This window comes from Callithrix jacchus, chromosome 4, assembly GCF_049354715.1.
Source record: "Callithrix jacchus isolate 240 chromosome 4, calJac240_pri, whole genome shotgun sequence".
Lineage (NCBI taxonomy): Eukaryota > Metazoa > Chordata > Mammalia > Primates > Cebidae > Callithrix > Callithrix jacchus.
In genome coordinates, this window is record NC_133505.1 from 110,135,173 (window position 1) to 110,152,727 (window position 17,555).

General features: G+C 35.9%; 1 pseudogene; it reads left to right on the forward strand.

The window, feature by feature from the left end:
* Positions 1-15,655: 15,655 nt before the first annotated feature.
* On the forward strand, positions 15,656-16,914 carry LOC100391201 (RNA-binding protein EWS pseudogene; annotated as a pseudogene).
* The last annotated feature ends 641 nt before the right edge of the window (positions 16,915-17,555 follow it).

Sequence of the window (17,555 nt, forward strand, 5' to 3'; positions counted from 1 at the left end):
CTCAACGAAATAAGAGAGGACACAAACAGATGGAGAAACATTCCATGTTCATGGTTAGGAAGAATTAATATCGTGAAAATGGCTATACTGCCCAAAGTAATTTACAGAATCAATGCTATCCCCATCAAGCTACCATTGACTTTCTTCACAGAACTGGAAAAAACCACCTTGAACTTCATACGGAACCAAAAGAGAGCCCGCATAGCCAAGTCAATTCTAAGCAAAAAGAACACAGCGGGGGGCATCACACTACCGGATTTCAAACTATACTATAAGGCTACAGTAATCAAAACAGCATGGTACTGGTACCAAAACAGAGATATAGATCAATGGAACAGAACAGAGGCATCAGAGGCAACACAACATAGCTATAACCATACAATCTTTGATAAACCTGACCAAAACAAGCAATGGGGAAAGGATTCCCTGTTCAACAAACGGTGTTGGGAAAACTGGCTAGCCATGTGTAGAAAGCAGAAACTGAACCCCTTCCTGACACCTTACACCAAAATTAACTCCAGATGGATTAAAGACTTAAACATAAGACCCGGCACCATAAAAACCCTAGAAGGAAATCTAGGCAAAACCATCCAGGACATAGGAGTAGGCAAGGACTTCATGAACAAAACACCAAAAGCATTGGCAACAAAAGCCAAAATAGACTAATGGGACCTAATGAAACTCCACAGCTTCTGCACAGCAAAAGAAACAGTCTCTACTGTGAATCGGCAACCAACAGAATGGGAAAAAATTTTTGCAGTTTACCCATCTGACAAAGGGCTGATATCCAGAATTTACAAAGAACTCAAACAGATTTACAGGAAAAAAACAAGCCCATTCAAAAGTGGGCAAAGGATATGAACACACACTTTACAAAAGAAGACATATATGAGGCCAACAATCATATGAAAAAATGCTCATCGTCACTGGTCATCAGAGAGATGCAAATCAAAACCACATTGAGATACCATCTCACACCAGTTAGAATGGCGATCATTAAAAAATCTGGAGACAACAGATGCTGGAGAGGATGTGGAGAAAAAGGAACACTTTTACACTGTTGGTGGGAGTGTAAATTAGTCCAGCCATTGTGGAAGATGGTGTGGCGATTCCTCAAGGCCTTAGAAATAGAAATCCCATTTGATCCAGCAATCCCATTACTGGGTATATATCCAAAGGACTATAAATCGTTCTACTACAAGGACACATGCACACGAATGTTCATTGCAGCACTGTTTACAATAGCAAAGACCTGGAATCAACCCAAATGCCCATCGATGACAGACTGGATTGGGAAAATGTGGCACATATACACCATGGAATATTATGCAGCAATCAGAAATGATGAGTTCGTGTCGTTTATAGGAACATGGATGAATCTGGAGAACATCATTCTCAGCAAACTGACACAAGAACAGAAAATGAAACACCGTATATTCTCACTCATAGGTGGGTGATGAAAAATGAGAACACATGGACACAGAGAGGGGAGTACTAAACTCTGGGGTCTATAGCGGGGAAAGGGGAGGGCCAGTGGGAGGGGGAGGTGGGGAGGGATTGCCAGGGGAGAAATACCAAATGTGGGTGAAGGGGAGAAACCAAACAAAACACACTGCCATGTGTGTACCTATGCAACTGTATTGCATGCTCTGCACATGTACCCCAAAACCTAAAATGCAATAAAAAAAAAAAGAAAAAAGAAAAAAAAAAAAAAGAACTTAGAGAAAACCTTTTTTTTTTTAAATAAAGATATTTGGTTACAAAAAAAAAAAAGAAAAAAAATTGTTTCCTCAGTAATTGGTTTCTTGTTTGTTTTTTCTTTCTGGAAGAATAATTTTCCAATGTAGAGATAGCACAACTTAATAAATAGTTAATCCTTCAATTCTTGGAGCTAGATTCATACTAGGAATTCCAGTGATGATACTCATGACTGTGTATCCTGGGCTAAGTTACTTCATTCTGTGCCTGTTTCCTCCTGTCTGAAGTAAGGTCATTGATAGAACTTACCCAACAGAGCTAGTGTAACAATTACATGAGTTAATTCATGTAAGCCTTCAACTATGGTAAACTGGTATGTTGAAAGCCTAATACATGGTAAGCTCATATACTTAGCATCATTTCATCCTCTTTTTCTCTTTCTCCTATTCCCTTTCTCCATCTATCCTGCTTTGTTTTACGTGTCTTGTAAGAAAAGTCACTGTTTAACCATAGTAACTATGCAGTCTCGCATATAAAGTACTTGGAAAAGTACCTCCTTCACAGTAAATGCTAAGTTAGTGTTACTGTTGATATTCTTTTCTTTATTCCTAAAAATTGTATTTCCTATGTGGACTTGGGGTTTATTGCTCACATTTCATGTGTTTTTTTACTGGGGGTTCTTCAAGCGTTTCATAAGAGTTCAAAGTAAAATAAGTATAAACTATAGCAGAAAATAATTCTCCATGGGTTAGAGGTCAAAAATAACTGTACAAGGTTTTGTTACACCTACAAGGCACTAAAAATCTTAGAGTCTCTACTCTTTTGAAGTGTATACATGAAGAAGATAACTTGATAAAATGAAACACAGTACTATCCCCCTACTGCATAAATACTGAGGTTCTGGAATATTTTAAAGAAATAAATTTTAGTAGCATAATGCAAAAGTTTATATGTATCTTTGATAGAATATGTCCCACATGCTCAATTTTCTGTAAGTTATTTTGAAATACATAAATGTTTGAAATGAATAAGAAAGCATGAAAAAAATATATGACAAAACAATGGTATGTTTAAGAATACCGAATAAATCAGAGAAGATGTAAATTCTAATTACAGTCCTTCCAATAGATAATTTGTTATGAATTCTCAGGCAAAACTCTTTCTCTTTTTGTATCTTATTTTTGTGTCAAATAATGATAACAACACCTGTTCTGCTTACCCAAAGGGATCTTGTGAAGATCAAGTGACACTATGAATTTGAAAACTATGGTAATACACTATACAAACATATGCAGTATGCTAACATAACTAGTAGTTTAATTAGAAGATTGCATTTTCAAAATGTGATAAATTTGTTGCAGTACCTTAAAATCTACAACTTTAAAGCAAACAGATGGATAAGAATAGCTCTTAGGTGCCAAATTTACCTCACTGTATTTTCTTATAGATATGCCTGAAAATGAGATCTAAAAGGAAATTGCAGAAATAAAATATAAGGTGCCCAATAGTAAATTGAGCAAAAAGACTTATTGCCAAGGAAGCAAAAGAATAAAAAATAAACTAAATGAAGTATAAATGTATTTATCAAATTCATTTATGAGTGTTCAGAATTGTAGAGCACTCAGAGGTAGTATTTACTACAGGGTTAAAATTTGGGGGCTTGCTGCTTGAATTTGTCAATGTAATTAATCTTAACTATTTTTGTTTTCTACATAGTGATCCTTAATCATTTCCATAAATGTGTTTCTTTCTTATTGTTATAATGGCCTTTCCACTTTTAGTTGATGAGAATGTTCACAAATGTTTTGGCTTTTACTGTCAGATGGAAAGATCTCTTACCTAATTGGCTGTTTTAAAGTATCTCTTAATTACAACTGTTTCTTGCTTGTGATTTCCATTCCATCAGTTTCCTTTTCCTCAATTGCTTCCTATTTATGTTCTATAAACTTTATGAACTTATCATCATGTTTATGATACTGAATGGTTATAATGCCTTTTAGAATTAGTGGCAGTAGATTTTTCTAGGTGATGAACTGCTAGAATTATGTCATTTGAATTTAAAATATTCTGGAATTATTATTGAAAAATTATTATTACAACAAGGAATATACCAGCTAATTGTAAGCACGTTATATGTGGCTTAATTCTAAAGTTGTTGGGGAAAGGGAAGGGATATTTGTTTGCTATGTATATTTAAACATCATAAAAGAGCATGATGAAAAAGAAAAACAGATTGTCTTCTTGCATAAATTATAAACCAGAGGTTTTATAAATAGTGTAAGTATTAGGAAAATTGTGATGGATAAATAAAACTGAGACAAGATAATAGGGTACATTTGTGAAATATAGAGAGCTCAGAGTGCCATGTTAGAGAAGCCTACTAGATTTTTGTATGTTCCAACATAGAATAAGCAAATGTTGCAGCTCATGTACAGGAGAAGAGGTCCTGGAAAAGCCTGTGGTATATGTGGCTCTTTTATTCTACAATTAAACAGAAATAAAGATGTTAAGCTTATGAGTTATTTTTTTCATTAGCAACATTTATGTTGGCTCCTGCTTCTGACTTGAGTTCACTATGAGATGGAAGATAATGTATATGAATAACAATTATGTAATCATTGTGCTGCAGATCTGGGCATTGGACTTCTTTTTCACAACATGACAGGAATAAACCAAAACCAGAGTTTTGTTTCCTGATGAAGTGCTTAGTGCATGAAGGTGTGTCTATGAGGATGCTAGAATATGAGCAGTAAGATTTGAGATAATACTGTTTTCTCTACCTCCTTTCAAACTAACCGTGCCCTGACACCCCTTCCTTGCCCAGAAAATGTAAGTGAAAGTGACAACTATTTCATATAATCTGGATAAAGTTTTACTCACAGATTTTGCTCAAGTAGAAAAGCTTCAAAAAAAAGACAGTGGAGGAGGTTATGTGGTTCATACAAGAGTAAAAAGTCCAGGTTAAATTTGTAACCCATAGGTTTGGTGTAGAGGATGACGATGAATGCAGTGATCAAAGAGCTAGCACTTAGTGACTAGAAACGGAGATATTACTACATGCCGTGCCATGTGCAAAATGTGCTATTCTGCCACTCCCATGTAAATATTGAATATGTTGTACAGGCTATATTTTAAATTAAATTAATCTAAAACTAACCTCCAAGTTTGGTGAAAATCTATATAAACATTTTTTTGGTACAATGATAGACAAATGGACAGAACTATCATTTTATTCATATGGATATTTTCAATTTTAATAATACACCTAAAGTTCAGGTCAAAAAATTAAATTGTAAATAAATACTTACTGTTTCTTTTTCATTTTCCTTCAGTGAGCCAGGAACTTAGTTTTAACTCTACAAGTGAGGTATATTATCTCTCTTCGATCACATGGGACCCATTTTCTTAGCCTTCCAATCTAATGGATTTCTAGTGGCCTTCCTACGCACCTAGATATAGAAAAAAGTGAATTGGGCCATAGGGAAAACCCAGCTCATTAGGATCCAATTTGCTGTACTCGGAATTAAATTAAAGAGTCTCACCTCATCAAACTCAAGAATTCACTATAACACAGGCACTGATGAACAAAGGCCATTGTTTCACAACAGAAGATGGCTCTGTCTTCCAAATTTTGAAAGTATACAATTTAACCTCTTTCTTTGATGTTTCCAGTTATTCCACAAGGTCATCAACATTCTACAAAAGTTGGATTCTAGAGTTTTATATAGGTTGAAGTTTTATATAGTTGAAGTTTACATACTTCAACTTCTTACCAGGTTTCATCCAACTGCTTCTCCGAGTGTACCTCTGTGCTTAGAGTGTAAAACAACAACCACAATGCAGGATGGGGCTAAGAAAACAGTCGAAGTGAATCAGGGCATAGAGAAAAATGTTAAATTAGAGCTTGTCAGGATTCTATTTATTTCTTGAAATAAATTCATATCATTAAAATTCTGAAAAAAAAGAAAAGTGTTTTGTTATTTTGTAACCATTCACCAAAGAATTATAATTAAAGTCACTGAAAATAATTTGTATACTTAAGAGAAAAATTGACTAACTGGAGTTTTCAGATGAGTGTCAAAATGAGAAGCTTTCAAACCACATAATGAGAGAATTCAAGGAAATAGGACTGTTTCTCTAAGAAAAAAGAAAACTTGAAAGATAGCAAAGACTTTCTTCATGGGTTAACATTTTGAATGAGAAATTAGATTTATTTTCTTAGACTCCACAAGTAAAACTGGAACAGTTTGCAGACAATTTCAGCATAATTCTCCAAATATTTGGCTATTTGATGTTTTTAAGCAGAGAAACTATTCTAACATGATAATGTTCTATAAAAATGCTTTTAGAAAGATTGTTTCTGAAAAAAAACACCTGTGGTTTGCCTATTTAATCATAAAAATACTTGTTTATTGTAATTCTTTGGTACAAGCATTACAAATTCGTTTTGCAATTTCTGTTTTTGTTGTGTTTGATGAACCACATCGACCCTTTGATGGTTTCAGTCAGCTGCACAGTAGTAATGACCACATGCTCTATGCAGTGACAGTTTCAGAACACATATCAACAAGCCTGTTGCTATACCCAAAGTCTCTAAACTATGTGTTTTGGTTGGTTTCATGTTTTTATTAATTTTGGGATATTTTTCTACTTTATTAGTCCATTGTCACACTGCTATAAAAGCTGAATAATTTCTGAATGGCTGGGGAGGCCTCAGGAAACTTAGAATCATGGCAACTGGGGAAGCAGGCACCTTCATTGTGAAGAATGAGCAACAAGAGAAGTGCAAGCAGGGGAAATGCCAGATGATTATAAAACCATCACATCTCATGAGAACTTGCTATCATGAGAACAGCATGGGGGAACCACCCCCATGATTCAATCATCTTCATCCCTCTATGCATGTGGATTACAATATGAGATGAAATTTGGGTGGGGATATGGTTTCAGGGCCACGCCATACTATTTCAAAATCAGTAATGCCTTTCTACAGTCCCCCAGTCTTAACTCATTCTAGCATTAACTTAAAAGTCCAAGTCCAAAATTTTATCCGAGATAAGAGAAGCCCTTTCCATCTAGGAGCCTGTAAAATCAAAAGCAAGTTAATTACTTTCAAGATATAATGGAGGTACAGGTATTGGGAAAATGCTCTCATTCCAAATGGGAGAGATTGGCCAAAACAAATCGGCTATAGGTTCCATGCAAGTCTAAAATCCAGTGGAGTGGTCATTAAATCTTAAAACTCCAAAATAATGCTTGACACCATGTCTCACATCCAGGCCATGCTGATAGAAAAATTCCTCTATTAGCTTGTGTTTGCTTATCTTCAACAAGTTTTGTGCTTGGTTTACATGCTCACTATAGCAGATACAGAACAAGGAATAATGTGAAAATTTAGATGATATTGTTTTGATACAAATGATATTGTTTGATGCAAGGTGTATGTTCTCACAGCCTCGGGAAGCTCCTTCACAGGCTAGCATTGAATGCCTGTGGCTTTTCCAGGGGCATGGTGCAAGCTGTCAGTGGATCTATCGTTCTGGGGTCTGGAGAATAGTGGCCCTCTTCTCACAGCTCCACTAGGCAGTGCCCCAGTGGGAACTCTGTGTGGTGGCTCCAACCCTACTTTCCCCTTTGCACCACCTTAGCAGATGGTCTCCATGAGGGCCCCACCCCTGCAGCAGACTTTTGCCTCAACATCCAGGCATTTCCATACATCCTCTGAAATCCAGACAGAGTTTTCCAAACCTCAATTCTGGACTTCCTTTCACTGTGGGCCCAACACCAGATGAAAGCTGCCAAAGCTTGGAGCTTAGACCCTCTGAAGCAATCATCCAAGCTGTACCTTGGTTCTTTTTAGCCACAATTGGAGCTAAAGCAGCTGGGACCCAAGGCACCATGTCAAAGGTGCCCAGAGCATTGGGTCCCTGGGCCTGGCCCATAAAGCCAATTTTCATTTTAGATCTCTGGGCCTGTGATGGGAGGGCCTGCCACCAAGTTCTCTGAAATGCCCTAAAGACATTTTCTGTGCTGTCTTGGTGAATAACATTTGGCTCCTTGTTACTTATGCAAATTTCTGTGGCCAGCTATTCAATTTCCCCAGAAAATGTGTTTTTCTTTTTGTATTATATTGTCAGGCTGCAAACTTGCCAAACTTTTATTCTTTGCTTCCCTTTTCAATATAAAGTTCCAATTTCAAACCATTTCTTTGGGTATACATAAAACTGAATGCTTTCAGAATAATTCAGGTCACATCTTGAACAATTTGCTGCTTAGAAATTTCTTTTACCAGATACCCCAAGTCATCTTTCCCAAATTAAAGTTTTTATTTTACCAGATACCTTAATTCATCTCACTCAAATTTCCACAGATCTCCACAGCAAGGCAAAATGCCACCAGTCTCTTTGCTAAAGCACAGCATGAGTGACTTTTACTGTTGTTCCCAGTAAGTTCCTCATCTCCATCTCAGACCATCTCAGCCTGGACTTCATTGTTCACATCGCTATCAATGTTTTGGCCAAAACCATTCAACAAGTCTCTAGGAAATTCAAAACTTCCCCACTTCTTCCTCTCTTGTTCTGAACCCTCCAAATTGCTTCATCTTCTGCCCATTAGCCAGTTCCAAAGTCGCTCCCACATTTTCAAGTATCTGTATAGCAGTGCCCCACTCTCTGCAGTGCCAATTTATTTTATTAGTCCACTTTCACACTGCTATAAAGAAATACCAAAGACTGGGTAATTTATAAAAGTAAGAGGTTTAATTGACTCACAGTTCCACATGACTGTGGAGGTCCCCAGAAACATACAATCATAGCAAAAGGGGAAGCAGGCACCACCTTCTTAAGGCAGCAGGAGAGAGAAATGCAAGCAGGGAAACTGAGATGCCTGTAAAACCATCAGATCTCATGAGAACTCACTCTCTATCATGAGAACAGCATGGAGGAAACCACCCCTATGATCCAATCATCTCCTTCCTTTGACACCTGGGGATCTCTCCCTTGAAACATGGGGATTACAATTCAAGATGAGATTTGGGCAGGGACACAGAGCAAAACAATATCATCCACATTTTCACATTATGACTTCTGTATCTTCTATAGTGAGCATGTAAACCAAGTGCAAAATTCATTGAAGATAAGTAAACACAAGGTAATAGAGGAATTTTTCTATCAGTAATACAAACCCATAAACTTGAGAGTGCCTTAAACTCAAACTATATAGTTATAATGGCCATAAATATATTTAGCAGATTATGCAATCTACCCAGGGTAATCTGTTATAAATTTCTAGTTCAAAGTTTACTATTGGTGAAAGCCTTGAACCAAATACATCATCTATAGTCCTGATTTATCTTCTTGTTTTTAATTCTGAGTATCTTTTTCTATTTGTCATACTCTAATTTTTCCTTTGATACAGTATTACTTAAACCTAGCCCTTATTTTTATTTGGAAAAATACTTAGTCTTGGCTCATAAGTTTGTATAAAGTCTACTTTAAATACATTTTTTAATCAGTTGCATTTAAAAGAAGTAGTTTTTCATAATCTGCCAAATGCTAAAACCTGCTTTTTACCACCTACCAGGAAATTGCTTCTCTTTAAATTTTAGTGGCCTGTGGGTTTCCTTTGCTCTCTATTCTGTATCCTCTATGTTCTCCTGCATAGCTAGTTAGTTGCCTTGGTGCCCTGATCATCTTGGGAAAATAGGAGGTATTTTTTGTATTACTTTTTGGAGGGAAGAATAAACGCTTTTAAATTCAATTAATGCTGAAAGTAATATGTAAGGAAATGGATACTGCAATACTTCCTTAGCTAAGATCTTTACTCCTTAACTGTTTGATATACAATATTTACATGTGTTACAAATGGACTTTGAAGCAGCAATTATAGTAGCTAGGGGTCATTTAAAATTCCTTCCTCGTATTGAGTTTTGCTTCAATAGGGTGTATTGTAAAATAGCTGAGTTTCTGATTAGGGAGATATGCTATGCCAGTAATGTAGTTCATATAATTCATGAAAAAAGTGAATGAAAGTTACAGACCATTAAAAGATTGGAAATGAAAGAAAATTAAATTGTATAAATAGATTCTTAGTATAGCTTGCTAGCCAAGAGAGACAGCCACCAAGGAGATGTAGTAAAATATTATTCTGTACTTTTGAACTCAGTCACATTTATTAAATATCTAGTATATTTCAGGGACTATCCTCAGGTGTTATACATAAGATGCAAAAATGGATAACACTCAAGGGTTACACAAGTGGAGGAAGTTAGGCAGGATGATAATTCAATAATTACTATATATATATGTATATACACACACATATATATGAAATCAGTTCTAAAACACTGAACAGACCAATATTGAGTTCCAAAATTGAATCAGTAATAAAACACCTACCAACCAAAAAAGCCCTGGACCAGATAAATTCACAGTCATATTCTAGCATGTGTACAAAGGAAAGCTGGTACCAATTCCACTGAAACTATTCCAAAAAAAATTAAGGAGGAGAGATTTTTTCCTAATACATTCTACAAAGCCAGCATCACCCTGATACCAAAAACTGGCAGGCAACAACAAAAAAGAAAATTATAGGCCAATATCCATGATGAACACAGATGCAAAAATCTGCAACAACACACTAACAAATTGAGTGCAGCAGCACATCAGAAAGTTAATTCACCATGACCAAGTAGGCTTAATTCCTGGGATAGAAGGTTAGTTCAACATAATGCAAATCAACACATGTGATCCATCACATAAACAAAATTAAAAGTAAAAACTACAACCATCTCAATAGAGGTAGAAAACAGCTTCAATAAAGTCCATCCTTCATGATGAAAACCCTCAACAAACTAGGCACTGAAGGAACATACTTCAAGATAGTAAGAGCCATCCATGACAAACTCATAGCCAACATCATACTGAATGGATGAAAGTTAGAAGCATTCCCCTTTGGAAATGGAACAAGACAAGGATGCCCACTCACCACTACTATTTAACATAGTACTAGATGTCCTTGCCAGAGCAATCAGGAAAAAGAAAGAAATAAAATGCAACCAAATAGGAAAAGAAGAAGTTATACCCTCTCCATGAATATGATTCTATAAGAGGTTATACCCTTTCCATGGATGCAATGATTCCAAAGTCTCTGTGAAAGGGCTGTGAGAACTGATAAACAATTTCAGTGAAATTTCAGAGCACAAAATCAACATACAAAAATTAGTAGCATTTCTATACACAAATAATGTTCAAGCTTAGAGCCAAATCAAGAACACAACCCCATTTATAATAGCCGCAAAAAAATAAAGTGCTTACCGATATACCTTACCAAGGAGATAAAAGATCTCTGCAAGGAGAACTACAGAACACTACTCAAAGAAATCAGAGAATCTGAGCAAATGGAAAACATTCCATGCTCATGAGTAAAACACATTAATAGTATTAAAATATCTATAATGCAAAATTAATCTACAGATTCAATGCTTTCCTATAAAACTATCAATGTCATTTTTTAAAGAATTAGAAAAAACATTTTAAAATTCATGTGATGCTGGAGAAGATGTGGAGAAATAGCAAAACTTTTACACTGTCGGTCGGAGTGTAAATTAGTGCAACCATTGTGGAAGACAGTATGGTGATTCCTCAAGGACATAGAAATAGAAATTCCATTTGACCCAGCAATCCCATTACTGGGTATATACCCAAAGGATTATATATATGTATACACACACACACACACATACACACTGCTGATGGGAATGAAAATCAGTTTAAGTCACTGTGGAAAGCATTTGGAGTTTTCTTAGAGAACTTGAAAAGAACTACCATTTGATCCAGCAATACTGTTTTGGGGTGTATATCCATAAGAAAATTAATCATTCTATCAAAAAGACACATGCACTGATACGTTCATTGCAGCACTATTTACAATAGTAAAGACACAGAATAAACTTAAATGCCCGTCATGATTGACTGGATAAAGAAAACCTAGTACAAATATACTATGCGATACTATGCAGCCATGAAAAATAATAAAAGTATGTCTTTAACAGCAACATAGATGCAGCTGGAGGCCATTATCCTAAGCAAAGTAATGCAGAAACAGAAAACCAAATACCACATTTTACACTTATAAATGATAGCTTAATATTAGGTACTTATGGACAAAAAAAGATGTCAACAATAGACACTGGGGACTAGCAGAGAGGGAGGGAGAGAGAGGGATAAATGTTGAAAACCTAACTATTAGATACTATGCTCACTACCTGAGTGATGGTATCATTCATATTCCAAACCTCAGCACCACACAATATACCTGTAACAAACCTGCACATGTACTCCATGTATCTAAAATAAATTTGAAATTATATATTTAAAGAAAAGAATCTAGTTCTGGACAGAGAAGGAAGGTGATATTTGGGATGACATCAGAACTGTGTGTTGAAGGATAAATAGGAATTTTTCAAGTGTGTAAAACTAAAGAAAAACAATAGAGGGAGAAAGACTAGCGTGCATAAAGAGTTAGAAGTATCAAAATGTAAGGCTGCAATTCTGAGCAGCTTCCTGTAACTTAACTAGGTATCCTGGGATAAGAGGTGAGGATAAAAAGGTAGATAGAAACCAAATCATAAAGATCCACAAGACACAACAGGTCATATGACATAAGATAGTCATTTAGCTTTTATTTGGTGAGACGCAGGAATCTACTGAAGGTTTTACAAAGTGGAATTTGGGAAAGTAGTAGGTAAGGAGATAAAGTAGAATTGAAAAGCTGAAATAGCTGTAAAAAGAGAGTAGGAGGAAACATATTCATGATGAAAGTATACTCTCACATTCTCTACCACAAGAAAGTTGGCAGAATTGTGCATCAAAGTTCCAGCCGTAACAATGGAACAAAACTTTGATTAGTCAGCATCTCCTCTCTTACAATGTTACCAGATCATCTTGGTATTTTGCGCTGACAATTGTTTTCTGTAACTGACACAAGCTGTAAATTCTGATGCACAATGACCTCACTGTCATCTTGTTTAAAACTTTCAACTGAACTCTAGCATGCATTGCCAGAGCAAATCTCCTTAAAGTTTAGCAAAGGACAAATAACACACACATGCTAAAAGTTTTGTTCTAAAAGCTGGTGAAGCAAGAACTCTTTAGGCCATCCATCTTTCTATGATGGGACCAAGTGTCTCATTCCAAAGATTGTTCCCAGCAAACATGCTTTATATTGGTCATGAGAATGAAAGCTTAGATAGAACTCCAAGAAAATGACAATTTTATTTCTTCATTTCTTCTTTATTGAACACCAAAAAGATATTGCAAATAGTCACTGCGATCTAGGCTGTCACAGCACCTATACTACAAAAACAAAGTACTTTTCAATACTGTTCTTTTCAGAGTAAATAGAAATAGCACCTTATTTCGTTTGCTGAGATTTTGCCCATTGATTGTCAGTTTTGTTTCAAAAGAAAAATACTCTTTATATTGCATTGAAATAATCAAGAGAGCTAAGCAGACACTACAGTACATTTTCCACTGTAAAATAATCCAGAGGGAATTATGCGGTAAATCAAATGCTTTACTATTGTGGTACACACAATAACCTAAGAATTTATCTTTTCTTTGTTTCTTTTTTTTTTTCCAGCAATCTATCCCAACTTAAATGCATTCTTTTCTAACATAGTTTCCAAATCACATGCTTAGGTTTTATTTACACACTAGCTATATCTGACTAAATGGCAAATTTTCAGTTGGAGGCAAAAACTAAGTTTAAAATGCTGTTAAACTTTATTTTTTCTATTTGAAAATAAGGAAAGAAATCATGGAATAATGTGAAATTAATGAAGTCAATGTGATGTTTTAATTTAAGCTACTCCAGCAGATGTTTGGATAAAATAAAAAAAATTCAATCTATAAAAGCAAAAATATTGTTTATGTACATGTAAAAATGAAAATGAATTATGTTTATGTTTCATAGGTTAGATAACAAAAACTTTTTTTCTACGTTGATATTTGCAATTCTAAAAATCTATAGCTGAAGCAAAACAGAAAATTATTTTTGTAGTTCAAGATTCCCAGCTTAATTCTGGAGAACTAATTAATAGATACTTCCTCATCAAGCTCACTCAATACTGAGCAATTTTGATGCTCTGAAAACGATCGTGTGCATGTGTGTGTGTGTGTGTTCATTTCTCAACATTACGCACTTCTCTGAGCTGCTGTTAATCGTCATCTATTCAACATGTTTTTACCAAATGTTTACTACAAGTTACACTAGGTTCTGTGTGCTCAAACAAACCTAGTTCTATGCACAGAATATCTAGTGAAGAATGTTTGTATTAGAAACCACTACCACCAACGTTAGTACATGGGACAGCTTCATTCTCACATTGCCTAGGCCTTAAGTATTCTGATATATTTTTATATATATTTTCTTTAGAAATTAATAATAGTGGTTTCACAGAAAACAAGTTACTACTATTATTCAACAAATTCTAACACAATTTTACACAACAATAACAACAAATTTGTTGTTTATATAACATTAAAGTGATTTAGTGGGGTTATATCCTTTCCATCTAAACAGTGTTAGGTGTTATATAGTATGCAGAGATGAGCTCCACTGACTGCTCTTAACACGATGCATTATTATTGGAATTCAGGCTATAAAGAGAAGGAAAATGAAAAATTTTGTGCTTTTTTCTATTTTCAAGCAAGAGATTTTAGAAACACAGAGGAACAATTCTCCTTCTATTGACAGAGTACGGTTAACAAAAAGGTTCTATAGAATTGCACCTTGAAAAATGGATAAGTGATTATGTAAGAGCTAGAAGGGAAACCCATGATAGGCTGAATAAATAAAGTTAGTACAGGCATGGAGATTGGATGAGAAAAAGACTGCACTAAGAAAATACAACCACAATAACACTAGAAGTTGTGTCTAAATGGAGGAAGCCACAAGAGAGATTCAGAATGTCATTGAATATAATTTAAAATAAATAATAGTGTGTTAGGCAGAAAATATATGAAAAAATTCAAGATTCCTTTAACTCCAAAGATGTTTAGACCTTGGTAGGAATTATATTTACCTTTAGATCAAAGTATAAAATTCAATCAAGTAAATAGAAGTAGACTAGATGAAGTTTGTAGCCTTTTGTTAATTAGAAGTAAGAATTGAGTAACCTAAGTTTGAATCTAAGCTGGATGATGTGACTACCTCCATTTTTGGTGGTCTTCTTCAAATTATGGAGTCACTGATATGGCACCTCTATGTAGGCCTCAGTACATTGTATCAGCATTAAATCCAAAAATTCAATCACATATAAGCTGCCACTTTCAGTCATTTAGTAAGCCATACAAACTGAGAAGGCAAACTCACATGAAAAGTACATTAATTATCTATTGTTACATAAACAAATTACCTCAAACTTTAGCAGCTTAAAATACCCTTTATTATTTCAATCAATTTCTTAGGACAGGAAACAGAGTAGCTTAATTCTTGCTCAGAGTCTTAGGAGGATGCAATCAAGCCATTGACTGGAACTCAGTCATCTGGAGACTCAACCAGCACTAGATCTAATGTTATTATCACTCGCCGGGATATTGGCAAGACTCAGTTCTTCATTGGCTATTCACTAAAGCTCTCAATTCCTCACTATAATGGGTTCTTTGCAGCGCTAAGTTTCCTCATCACAAAGCAGCCAGCTTCTCCCACCATGAGTAATCCAAGAGCAAAATAATAAGGTGTAGATTTTAAGTGTGTTAACGTTTAGGCATATTTGGGCTTATTAATGTAAGTTATTTTGAGAATTCCAACTAAAATATATAATTGACTAATACAAATGTGCGGTTTTAAAAAGAAATTTCAACAAGCATTATATTATATTGGATCATTTGAGAATAAATATATTAGTATATTAGTTATTAAATTTATGGCAGTGTTTTGTTCTTAATCAATTTATATAGGCCCACCTGTAGATCCAGATGAAGATTCTGACAACAGTGCAATTTATGTACAAGGATTAAATGATAATGTGACTCTAGATGATCTGGCAGACTTCTTTAAGCAGTGTGGGGTTGTTAAGATGAACAAGAGAACTGGGCAACCCATGATCCACATCTACCTGGACAAGGAAACAGGAAAGCCCAAAGGCGATGCCACAGTATCCTATGAAGACCCACCTACTGCCAAGGCTGCCGTGGAGTGGTTTGACGGTAAAGACTTTCAAGGGAGCAAACTTAAAGTCTCTCTTGCTCTGAAGAAGCCTCCAATGAACAGTATGCGAGGCGGTATGCTACCCCGTGAGGGCAGAGGGATGCCACCACCACTCCGTGGAGGTCCAGGAGGCCCAGGAGGTCCTGGGGGACCCATGGGTCGCATGGGAGGCCATGGAGGAGAGAGAGGAGGCTTCCCTCCCAGAGGACCCCGGGGTTCCCGAGGGAACCCCTCCGAGGAAACGTCCAGCACCGAGCTGGAGACTGGCAGTGTCCCAGTCCGGATTGTGGAAACCAGAACTTCGCCTGGAGAACAGAGTGCAACCAGTGTAAGGCCCCAAAGCCTGAAGGCTTCCTCCCGCCACCCTTCCCGCCCCCGGGTGGTGATCGTGGCAGAGGTGGCCCTGGTGGCATGCGGGGAGGAAGAGGTGGCCTCATGGATCGTGGTGGTCCCGGTGGAATGTTCAGAGGTGGCCGTGGAGGAGACAGAGGTGGCTTCCGTGGTGGCCGGGGCATGGACCAAGGTGGCTTTGGTGGAGGAAGACGAGGTGGCCCTGGGGGCCCCCCTGGACCTTTGATGGAACAGATGGGAGGAAGAAGAGGAGGGCGTGGAGGACTTGGAAAAATGGATAAAGGCGAGCACCGTCAGGAGCGCAGAGATCGGCCCTATTAGACGCAGAGACCCCGCAGAGCTGCATTGACTACCAGATTTATTTTTTAAACCAGAAAATGTTTTAAATTTATAATTCCATATTTATAATGTTGGTCACAACATTATGATTATTCCTTGTCTGTACTTTAGTATTTTTCACCATTTGTGAAGAAACATTAAAACAAGTTAAATGGTAGTGTGCGGAGTTTTTTTTTTTTTCCTTCTTTTAAAAATGGTTGTTTAAGACTTAACAATGGGAATCCCTTGTGAGCATGCTCAGTATCATTGTGGAGAACCAAGAGGGCCTCTAACTGTAACAATGTTCATGGTTGTGATTTTTTTTTTTTTAAATAAAATTCCAAATGTTTATAAACAGTCAAAAAAAATTACATATAAAAATATATGAATGCAGTTTAAAATATTTGAAATTGTGATTTGAATTAATAAATAATAAATAAGCTTACTAAAAGTGTTTGTCAAAATTTATCATGTCTGTAAGTAGACTATTCCAATTTTTAACCTAAATTGAGAAGCTTAAGGGAGAAATTAGATTTTAATGTGTAAGTTTAATAAATCAAATAAACACATGATATATTAACTTTCTGATTTCATGTTTTAAAATAATTTCAACACAAAAAGACTAGCATGAATACTATGAAGGGCTCACATGGACTCTTTATCCGGATTCCACAATTTTGTAACATGTTCTATATTTGCCTTATAAACATTCTCCCTCCTAATGTGAGATCATATCTAGGAACAGGTCATGTGTTGCATTTAGTTGTCTCTTTACACATAGCATATATGTGCATCTATATGTGTGTGTAATGTGAGTTCACATCTAAAACCTGTGCTTTTAATCTAATACTATAGGCTTTTTAAAATTCCTTCCTCTTTCCATATCTGTTTGTCCCCACTCTAACAGTGAGAAATCTAGTTCCCATTATACTCAATATATCAACTTATTTTCAGAGTACTCAAAAACGTAACCAAAA